Raw genomic sequence first — 12059 nt, forward strand, 5'->3', positions numbered from 1 at the left:
GGCTAACTAACTGATGACACAACATTAGCTGCTATGTTTCAAGAAAAAAAAAATTCCTGGTAGTTGTCCTCTGATTCTGTCCATAGCACAGGTAAGTTTGTCATCAGAGAGCTTCTAGCTCTGATGAGAGAGGTAGAGCCCTCACTGCCAAGGTCACAGTGTTTTCTCTGCAGTGAATCCTCAGAAGCAAGTCCCCGCCATTGAAGTCATACAGCAGAAATCCCCAATAAGACTGCATAAGCTGAAGTGTCCTGGGCCCCAGCATATGTGGAGAACACAAGCCCATTATTTCACACCTGGGGCTGTGCCAGAGAGACTGTAGGAGCACAGAAATAAACAGTTATTTTGACAAAGCAGAATTGTTGGTTGGCATTCAGTAATTTTGCCTGAAATTCTGACAACTTCCCTGCATAAAAATATCCACCCACCTAACGCTTTCTTTACATGAAATCTTATAATAGCAAACCTGTAATTACATTTCCTGTTGACTTCTACTGTATACAGACTACAGTGCATCTATCTCCATTAACACTGTCACATGGGTTTTATAAAATCATATTACGAAATGTGGGTCAGTGATCACCGCGTCATGTAATTTATCAAGACAATACCCAGATGCACTGTCTGACATTCGTTTTGCAGGGATGCAATCTACCGGTGTATACAGCTCTGCGGAGCCTTCCATTCTTCAGAAGCGGGAGCCATTTATGACTGGGGGGAAAATCAATATCTAGAGTTCCACTATCAAATATTTAATGTCCCAATGTTTTATAAGATAATATATCAGCAAGGCTGACAGGACACCTCTGTTTGATAATACATCATCTCTGCAGCTTGACCATCTAATCATGTCTCCAGACTCAGGCTTTTAGAACAGAAAGCACTTCTCTTAGTCCAGTCTGCCAATTCACTGAGAGGACCAGGTGCAGGAGCGAAGTGCAAGCACCTTACCCAGCTGTTGGTCATAGAATCTGTGACTAAAATTCCCCTGATCACAAACTCAGTTAAGGACCAAGTAGATGACCAAGGGGCAAGTCCTTGGGGGTATCCTGTCCCGGGCTCATCCCGTGTTTTTTTTTTTTTTTTTCTGCTTCCTGTATGCAATGAGATGAAGATGCACCCCCCCCCCATATTCTCAGCATTATTTTCCAACCAAACCATGGGGCGATGCCACCATGAACTAAATCATCTGAAACCATAAAAAAATCCCCCTTTAAGTTGTTTCTGTTCGATATTTGCTACGATGAAGGGAAGGCTAAACAGATCTTTAGGTCTTTTTCTTCATCACATGTCTAGAAGAGAACTAATTTTCAAATGCTTTCACTGCATTTTATTGAAACATCATTTTTAGTACCTGCTCTATGCTACTTACAAAATACACATAGGAAAAGACAAAGTTGTTTTCTTATGTCTCTTATGTACTCCCAGGACAGGACTTTTGAAAGTTATAGGAAATAAGTATACACATGCCTGCATCTTGCCTCGTACACTCTCTTCTCAGCTTCACTAACAACCGCCCTTCCTGCCCCTGTTGGCCCTTAAGTTTTGTTTTTTGTCCTGAGTCATTTTCTTGGATGGCATCATTGAACTTCTTGGGTACCTCATAGCTAACAAGATCTTGGCTGTGAACTTGGCTGGAGAACTCTAAAGTGTATCTCCTGAGTTCTGGTCTTCTACATCATCTATAACCCTTTCCCATGACCTTTATTAGAAGTAGGTCATAACTTCATTATGCTGGTGATCTACATGTCCATCAACGTGTGTATCTTTCCCTACTGCAATGCAAACACTGATCGGCGGTTGGGCTGTGCGCCTTTTCATCTAGATATTCTCAGGACTCGCCACTGTGATGGCTCTCTATTGAATCAATAAGAGATATTTATGTAAAAAGTAAATAAAATTACAGTCTGTATCACTCAAACCAAAATCCTGAGTTGTCTTTATCCAATTCCAGAAAAAGTCCTGTGTATTTTATTTTCTTAAATCTCTCCCAAACCATACCTTTTTCTTCATCAAAATACTGACCTAGTTTAAGTCCCATTTTTCTTACTGACATTGTTGGCAAAAAATCCCTGCTTCCAGAATTTCCCTTCCCCACTCAATCTTGAAGAGTGTTTTAAATAAGACCCTGACTCCAAGAGTCTATATCCTCATTGCTTCATATTCTTCTGTGTCCCACTTCGCTCAGCAGATGAAGTCTGACATACAACATCCATGTATTCTTACTCTACCCACATCTTCATTTCTTACAATAAAGTCTTTCAACACCAAATCTCTCACATTTTTCTTTCTGTGTGTATGTCTTACTTTGTCCAGAATGACCCAGATAAACTTTGACCTCGGTGTTCAGCTAAAAATGTATCACTTGATTCCCCCTAAGCAAAGTTTAGACCTTCATTTTAACAGTCCCAACCATGGTTATGTATGTGTTCATTGTGGCACTCAATTATGGCACTGAAATTCTTGTGTGTGTCTGCCTCTCATGACACAGTGAGGGACTGATTCTTTTCTATCATGTAGCCTCAGTAGTTAACAAATCTCCTGATAAACATGAAGGATTCAGTAAATAATGTTTATTATGTAACATTGAGCCATCTAACACAAAGCCCCAATCTTGACATTTTCCTATATATGAGTTTTATATTTTATGTGTATGAGTGTTTTGTCTTGTGTGTATGTGTGCACTGTGTGTGTGCACTCTGTGTGTGTGTGTGTGTGTGTGTGTGTGTGTGTGTGTGTGTGTGTGTGTGTGTGCGCATGCAGGTGCGCTGTGTGTATGCCTGGTCCCTACAAAAGTAGAAAAGGAGATGGGATTCCCTGGAACTAGATTTAGGAATGTTTGAGAGCTGTATGCAGATGCTCAGAACAGGGCCTAAGCCTTTGCAAAATCTTGCACGGACTTTTTGAGATTAAAATACCGTTACATTTCTCATTTCCCTTTCCTTCCTCCAAGCCCTCTCATATACTCCTTCCCACTCTTCTTCAAATTCATGGCCTCTTTTTTTCACCAATTGTTATTGCATACATATATGTATACGCAGATATATTCCTGAATGTAACCTGTTCAGTGTGTATAAAGTCACTTCTATGGATAGTATGATATGCCTTATCTCCAGATCTCCCACTCCCATATATGTTTCCAAACATGACTCCACTTTGTCTTCCTTGGGATACTTTAATATTACTATAGGCACTTTGTGACTCCAGGATACACAGGACACTAAATAAACAATAGGCACAGAAAAATGTCAAAGGGCCATGGTTCACACAGGGAAACAGAATAAACTGGAGGGAGCATATTTGAGCAAATGGTGACACAATCCTCTCCTCTTCCCTCTGCCAAAGTTGTCCAAATCACAATTTACTTGTCTCCTTTCTGTCTACTGATTATTCTTCTTCACTGTTTGCTACAGAGAAGCCAAGTCCATTGATAAAGTACAAAACCTCTTTCCAGAGAACAATTTCAATATCCTTTCCAAATTCTCAGAAAGCCTCACAGTAACACTGGAAATTAATCTGCCCTATCCTTCCATGAAGACCACTTCCAATGAGGATTGGAATCAGCAGAACTTCAACAAACCTGTCATTGGTTCTGGATCCACCACAGGAGGTGCTGGTGGTATAGACATGTTAAAGTTGTACACCTCAAAATTATTTATAAAACAAGGTCTACACTGATGCTGTCATGACTATGAAAAAGAATCCTTTCTCTGAGCATGGGAAATTATGATCAGAAGTATTCCAATATATAAATTCTTCAAGTGTTACCAGGAGGCTATGGGTTCTGGATGTAAACATGACCCACAACCCTCGTTTTTACTATTTAATAACTATCTTAAAACGCAGAAGAATGTGCCTTACTTTCCACATCATCCATGGGAACTTAGAGTTTGGGGGATTTGTACAAATAATCAAATCTGAGCAGAATATGTGTGCTTTGTATCCATATGTAGTAAGATAAGGGTCTCAGGCTGACCTCCCTACTCTGATCCTCCTAGGATACCAACATGAAGTCTTGGGCAGACCACCAAGTAACCCTGCATTATTTCATACTAAATGGCCAAGCAAATTCTAAAATATATCATCCATGTGCCCATCTCTGTGGGAATTTTATTAAAGATGTTTGCTTTTGAGTTGAAAACTACCATGTTGGCAACTGAGCACCTTCCTATGCTCTAGCCTCTGGATAGTACCAGTTGGATGGAGTTCCAGCATTAGGCAGGCAGTTCTATTAATGTATTACTGGTCATATTTGTTGGGGAATTCACCCTTTTCAAATAAAAATTAAGACCAAAGGGGTAGTCTCTTTCTTGTTCTTTCTCTTCACCGGACATTTTCTCTTTATTTGCTTGGATAATGAAGGAAACAAATAAATAAAAAAAAAAGATAACAGTGCTATTTGCAGTCCCCCAGTCAATTCCAAGAACTGTACTTAACATCTTACTGATGGAATCAAGTAACCTTCATAAATAGGATGTAGCACTTCCCAAGTGTCCACCTTTTCTGTTCCTCTTCCTAAGATAGTAGGGGCTGCTGAGTGTAACTGGGGCTCCTTTTCCTTCATCAAAAATGTTGCCATTCCTCCTGAGAATGTCCTGTTTCCACCACATCTGCCTTAGAGCTCTGCTGAGCCCCTCGCTGCTGAGGAATCAGCTGAGAGAATTAGTCACACACACAGAGAGACACATGGTGGTGGGGGGAGAACCCAAACACATGTTCAGGGTGTTTAAATCCTTCGTAGAAAACTCACCTCAGCCCAGCTGTTGGAGATGTGTACACTAAGATGAATGAGCTCTGTGAAGCAAAGCTGACATGAAATCTCCAAATACCGTACCAAAGCCTGCCATGGATGTAAAAGTCTGAAACCATATGCAAATATGTGTGACTGATTTCCCAAAGAATGAAAACCAATATACTTTCTTATTGCTTCCTATAACAGTAGTCAGGGACATAAGGAATGTTCAGTATGGACCCAAGTGAACCTCAGATGTTTGCGCAATGTCATGCACCTGAAATATCAAAAATGAATCATTAAATAAAAGTAATACAATGAAAGGACTTTCTCAGCATTTATCAAACATGTATAAAGGACTGTTCATATTCAAGCAAACAACTTTAACTAGTTCAAGTGTAAAGTACAGTGCTGGTCCTACAGCACTATACTAGGATATACTAGGAAAGAAGTGGGTGCAGGCTGGGATCACAAAGAGTAAAATTAGCACACAATGATGAAATCTGTGCTACAGAAACAGAGTTGCTGAGGCACAAGGGACCTAATATGAGTACAAAAATATCTTCCTGGAAAATATTAGACCCACAGAATTTTAGTGTAAGCTTTCCATGAAGGCTGCTTTTTGGAATGGATGGATGAACAGATAAATTACTGATGTCAAGAGGAAAACATTTTGATTGTGTATGGAGACTAAGAATATTGATTCGAGTCTGCATTACTCTCCAAAGAATCAGTCTCAACTCAAATGATACAACTGTACAGCAGCCCCTCTCCCCAAACTCACTCAACTGTACCCAACTTGAAGGTTTTCTTATCTGTCCCTGTCTCTGTCTGTCTGTCTGTCTGTCTGTCTCCCTCCTTCTCTGTGCCTCTCCCCTCTCTCTCTCTCTCTCTCTCTCTCTCTCTCTCTCTCTCTCTCTCTCTCTCTCTCACACACACACACACACACACACACACACACACACACAGAGGACTCACTCTTCTTTCAATCACTTTTGTGCTAGAAGAAGCACAACAGAAAACCATTTTCATCATACCTTGCAACCCTAAAATTAGGATGAGAGCAGTCATAGCCAGACAGGATGCAAATATCATCTTCTCCATTTTGAGAAGGGAAGTAAAACTTAGCAGCCTGGCCAAGGCTCACAAAATGGTAAAAGGGCAAGAGCAGAATCAAGCCCCACACCTGCTGCCCCCAAGACCTGTGTATTGCTACAGTCATCTATTAATGTTTCCAGCTGACCATTAATGTAGCCATCTGATTTTTTTCATGTCTCAGATAACTTGAACTTCTGATCTCCAAAGCATGGTACAACATCATCTACTGTTCTGAGAAAATTAAGTAACTGAATTTCTTCAGAAATGACTAGAAAAATCATTTTCTATTCATTTTCAAAATGCAGGAACTTGTTGTGCCAATATTTATATACATATTGAGCCCAGTACAGAAGTGAATCTCTTTGCTGGACACTTGCAAGGACACATTGCACACCAGCACAGGTCATAGTGGAGGCCTTCCCTGCACATTTACTTCAATATATTGCAACATCCTACAGTATGCTGTGCCTAGTAAGCACAGGTGATATTTTACAATAAATAGTCAACCTTCTTATTATTAGAAAAGCTGCTTTTAGCAACTGTTCTAGTTGTTCTGTCACTTGGAAATGTTGGTATAGCTCTGTGATTCCTACTGCCACCGTTTCTACTGAATATTCATGGTCTACTATAGTAGGATAGCTGAGCTCTAGTGGAGACAAATTGTCCTGGCTGATATTGATTGTATTTTTATATAGAGTCTTAACATTAGGGATTTCGATGGTTATAGGTCTAGTTGCTGATTTTTGGAATTGTCTTTGTTGAGTGGATGTTTTGTTCCTGGCTTTGTTTTTCCTCTCTAGATTTTTTGAGTGTGTCAGCTGTTGTTACCTGGTAGGAAATTTTCTTTGGACTTGATAATTGTGGGCACTGGGAGTTCTAGGTTAAAAAAAAAATTTAATTCTGTGTATTGGTAGCTGACAGTTAGGAATGAGGATACGATTGGCATCTGCAGGGGTTCACAAGAGGGAGGAGAGCAGAGCGTTCAACCTAGATCTGCTTATTTTATCCCCTTGGAATGGGGGAGACAGTGAAGAGAGGGCACTCTAGAGAGTCTGCTCTAGCACTGGGGATGAGAATGGGGGGTTGGAGCTGTAGGATCAGAAGGAGAAAGGAAGTTCTACTGGCAGCCTAGCTGCTTTTCTGGCAGGAGGGGACTGTGGGTTAGCGGAGAGAGCCTGCTGGAGGTGGGTGCTGGGACAAAGCAACAAGTCGGGAGAGGGAGGGTAGGAGGGGAAGGTCTGCGGGACCCACAGGAGATGCACCAGAAGGGAAAGGAAGGCAGCAGCAGGCGTTCTGTTGTGGAGCTGAGACTGGAGGTTTGGATTTGAAGGAGAGGAAGAAGAGGAGCAGGTCTTCAGTTAGCTTACCTGCTTCCCTGGCCTGCTCAGGTGGTGAGTTCACAGGCAATGCCTGCTGGTGTTGGAGACAGGATAATGGGAAGAGTTGGGAGAAGGAAGGTTAGGGGAGAAGATCTTCATCCACTGAGGTTAGGGTCAGAGAAGAAAGAGAGACCCCAGCGGGGTTTCTGCTACACGCAGGGGATAGAACTGGGGGTATCAGGTCTGGAGGAGCAGGAGAAGTGCGGATTCCCCTTCAGCCTACTTCTCCTGGCAGGAGAGACCCTTGAGTTAGTAGGGGTGCCTGCTGTGTTTGGAAGCTGGGACAAAGAAATGAGCAGGGAGAGGGGGATTAAAAGGGGGAAGGTCTGTGGGATCCAGGGGAGATGGGAGCAGGGGAGCAGGGAGCAGGGGAGGCTACCACAGGAGTTCTGCTGCAAAACTTGGGATGGAACTGGAGTGTTGGATCTGGGGGGAACATAATAATTACTTTCTTTGCATGCTGTAATTTCCTCTTGCTGTTCTTATAACAATTAAAAATTAAATCACTGTCTGGGTCACTTATTTGATCAATGGCAGATGATTTTTCTGATAACTTTAAGCTCTGTGTGGACAGATATCACTCTGGCCCGTGCTTCCCTCCCAGGACCAAACAGAACCTAGCAACAGGTTGCATACTGAATAAAAACCAAGTGTAAACACAAGTTTTTCTCCTTTAAAGTATTCTGCAATCAAGGGACTTAATGACAGATAGCACAAGATACAAATTTGACCATTGAACATGTGCAATTCGTGAACTGGAAAAATGATGACAAAATAGAGGACTGTGAGAATTCCAGTTTCTATTAGTTCTGTGCTCTAACCAACTGAGCTATCTAGTCTGTTAACCATTTTCCACTTTCCAACTAATTAAGTCCTTTTGGGATCAGATTCACAAAGGTATCAAAGCTTAGTGTGTCCAACTTTGAGTTGAGATGAAAAATGGACTTAGAGCTGTGACTGTCCACACTACTGAACACTACAACCATGCCACCAGCTCTAGACGCATGGCAGGGCCTGCAACACAACCCAAAGAATCTGATATAAAGAATTCACTTGCAGCCTGGTAATGGGAGAAATCCATGGAGTCTGCTTTAAGGGCAAAGGAATTTATTTTGGAAAGAAAACTCACAAGACAAAATAGAGGAATTTTTCACAAGATCCTGGAATGGTGAGGCATGGTTCCACACTGTTCTTCCACCTAAGATTTGCCTGGTCTGTTCCAGCATCCCAAATCATGAGGAAGCCAAGAGAGAGTGCCAAGTATTTGCATTCCAGGTCTTAAGGGTCCCCAGCAGCCAAGCCCCAGGGGCATGTACTTCAAGGTCATAGGCAAATGTAACGGTTACCTGCTACTTCACTAGGGGCAGTGCTTCAAGGTCATAGCTAGAACAGCTACCCACTACAGCCTGGTCATCTGGATTTCTCAGAGCTCCCCAAGTAATTCCTATGGACAATTAGGTTGAAAAATACTGGTTAAATGGATTCCTGATGGTTCACAGCCCAGGAGACTAATTAATATCTAGAGTTCAGAGTAAGCAATAAAAAATGTGGAGATGATAATAATTCAGGTTCTATCACTGCTACCTGACTGGTAAAGATGGAAATTCTTGGTGCACTTAGTAGTCAGCTCACCAGCACTGTGTCCAAATGCCCAAAGAAAGCAACTTAAAGAGGGCAGGATCTATTTGTCTTGTCATTTCAGAATTCTCAGCCAAAGGCCAGTATTGTTTCCAAACTGCAGAGACACATAGCACATGTCAGAGAGGGTTTGGTGGAGCAGAACTGTCCAGCTCATGGGGAGTGGGAAGCAGAGACTGACAGCCAGGGACTGACAGGGACTGGGGACAAGGTATACCCTTCAAAGGCATAAACCCAGTTAACTACTCCTCCAACTGGACCCATAACCCTTAGTACCACTTCACAATAGATCCATGCATCTATGAGTTAACCAATGGAGAATGAAGGTGATATTCCTCATAATCACATCTTAGCACTGGTGAGCCAGGGACAAGCTTTCGACACATGAGTCTTTGGAAGGCAATTTACTTATATTCAAATCATAACATTCCACAGCTGGTCCCCAAAGGCTTATATCTACACCTTAATGCAAAATGTATTCTGTATATCTCTAGCATTCTCCGCCTCTCATCAGTCAAAGTCCCAAGTCTCCTCTGAGACTCAAGGTAACTCTTACTGGTAAGTCCTTGTAAAAATAAACAGCAAGCTGCATGCTTCCAAACCATGGGGTAAACTATTTCAAGAGGGGGGAACAGGAGAATGCCACAGAAAAAAAGAGACCCAAACCACAACCCATCAGGAAAATAATAAATCCTATAGCTCCAATACAAGTATCTAGGAAAGTGTGGCAAGAAATAAGCTCCAAAGGGTTTGAGGAGCCTAGCCTCTATGGCCTTGCTGGCTGCAGTTCAGTAGGCACCCTCCTTGGTTGGCTGTACCTATTTCTTGTGAAACACTGGTAGATATTCCAACTTCCTGAGATTTCTAACGTCCTGGCATCTCCACAGAGCTTTTATCTTCACTCTGCCATCATTATACAGCATCCTGTCAGGGGTTGCCCTAGGATTCCAACCTCGACACTCACTGCCTGACCCTCCTTTGAGTGGAAGCTCTATGATGCTCCAACTCTTGCATTGTGCATGCTTACAAAACCAAAATCACATGGACAGTTCTGCTGCCAGAGAAAACAGCAGCTGGGCCCATTCAGATCTTGGGTATAGCAAGGTCTCAATGCCTGGGTGGCTAATCACAGTGCAGTTGAAGCAGGCAAGCATGGGGAACAGAGTGGCACTCTGATTGGATTGGGTTATACACATCTCCCTCTTCTAAGAATGCACTAGGTAACCTATCTCCTTTACTTGCACATCCTATGCACACACACACCCCTCTCCAAATAGTGCACCTAGCAACCTCAGACCCCCAGCCACCTGCGTTGGACTATACATAAACCTTGCTCTGAATACTGGGATAAGTTTCTCATTTCCTTGACAATTATCACATTTATGAGTAGATGGTGAAGTCAATGCTCCCATAATCCAATCACCTCTGAATGCCCCATCTCTAAGCATAGCTTCATCAAAGACCAATCCTTCAACATATGTATCTTGGGGGCAGATCTTTCATATCTAAGCTTGGTCAGGTGTTATGGCGGGGATTATCTATCTGAGCACTGAAAACTGTTGTTTGGTTTTTCTCTTTTTGAGGGGCCCACCACCAAGCTCCCAAATAAATCACACATGGAGGCTTATTCTTAATTATGAATGCCCAGCCTTGGCTTGTCTTGTTTCTTGCCAGCTTTTCTTAACTTAAATTAACCCATCTGTCTTTTGGTTCTGGGTTCTTACCTTTTTCCAATTTTATATACCTTTCTTTCTTTCTCCATGTCTGGCTGTGTTGCTGGGTGCCTGGTCCCTGGAGTCCTCCTCCTTCTCTGGCTACTAGGTCTCTACTCCCAGATTTCTTCTCCTATTTATCCTCTCTTCCTGCCAGCCCTGCCTGTTTCTCTCTCCTGCCTCACTATTGGCCGTTCAGATCTTTATTAGACCATCAGGTGTTTTTAGACAGGCACTGTAACACAACTTCACAGAGTTAAACAAACGTAATATAAGCAAAAGTATCACACCTTAAAATAATATTCCCCAACAGAAAACCATTCCTCTAGCAGTCTTTATATCTTAGGTGCTCCTGGCTGACTCACAGAGATAGAAAGCTAAAGTGATTGACAGCAAGTAAAGCAACGATGTTAAGGTTTTCGCATCTTTCTCTTTATACCTCCCTCAACCATCTTCTTAAATATTAACAACACCAGGCGTTCCATTCCAGAGGCCCATATGTGGTTTCTGAGAGGTTGTGAACAATGTCCATGCAGGTGTGGGTGGTCTCTGAACCAGGCACATAAAGGGCTAGCCCTACGATCAAGTGACCAAAGAGAGTAGGACATGGTCAAACTGTCCAGCACCGACAAATGAAGCCCAGGGAAATTTAGTGAAATTTGATAACAGGGACATATAAAGATAAGGATATAAAATTAAAACAGTTACAAAAGTAGAATGTTTTGCACATTAGAGTTTTTTAAAAAGAATTTATAGCCTTTATATACAACACAGTTTCAAGGATGTAAAAACCCTTCAAAGATGTTTGGTCAGCCAAAATATGCAGAACTTTTAGAGACACAACACACTAGGAAAAATGGGACCATGATGGAAGTTTTACTTTTAATCACCTAAAATGTAAATACCAAATAGCTCAGCAAGGGAGAATGGTGGACTACATAGGCCCTTACTGATTATATATACAAGATAAAGACACCTACACAAACTGAATAAGCTTTGACTGACCTGGTACTCCCTACGTGTCCCAGGGTGGCCTCAAATTTACAGCAATGCTCCTGTCTCAGTCTGCTGGTGATGGAATTATGGCTATGTTCCACCACATCTGGCTACTCGATCTTGGTCAATGAATCATTTCTCTTTCAAGCCCCAAGAGATAAAGAAGTCTGCTACACTAGCAGTTCACAATCATTAGCTCAGATTCTGATGCAGTAGATCAGGTGATCTGATTGACACAAAAATCTGAGCACCATTCTTTATTTCTGCAAGTGGAAATACCTGAGGCCCCCTGACCTCAGTCAACGACCTAGATACATTTTGATGCTTAAGCCAGAATGAGGCAGACTAAAAGAGTTCATAATTAATTCTATTAGACTTCAAGAATTCATAATGTACTCAAATGTGAACAGTTTATGACTAATAAACTGTCGTGTTTGTTATCTCTGGTTGCCATAGTAATAAGCAACAAACCAACAATCTTCAGAAGCATTTAGAGAGTGTTTA

The sequence above is a fragment of the Peromyscus leucopus genome, chromosome 2, assembly GCF_004664715.2.
Source record: "Peromyscus leucopus breed LL Stock chromosome 2, UCI_PerLeu_2.1, whole genome shotgun sequence".
NCBI classification, from domain to species: domain Eukaryota; kingdom Metazoa; phylum Chordata; class Mammalia; order Rodentia; family Cricetidae; genus Peromyscus; species Peromyscus leucopus.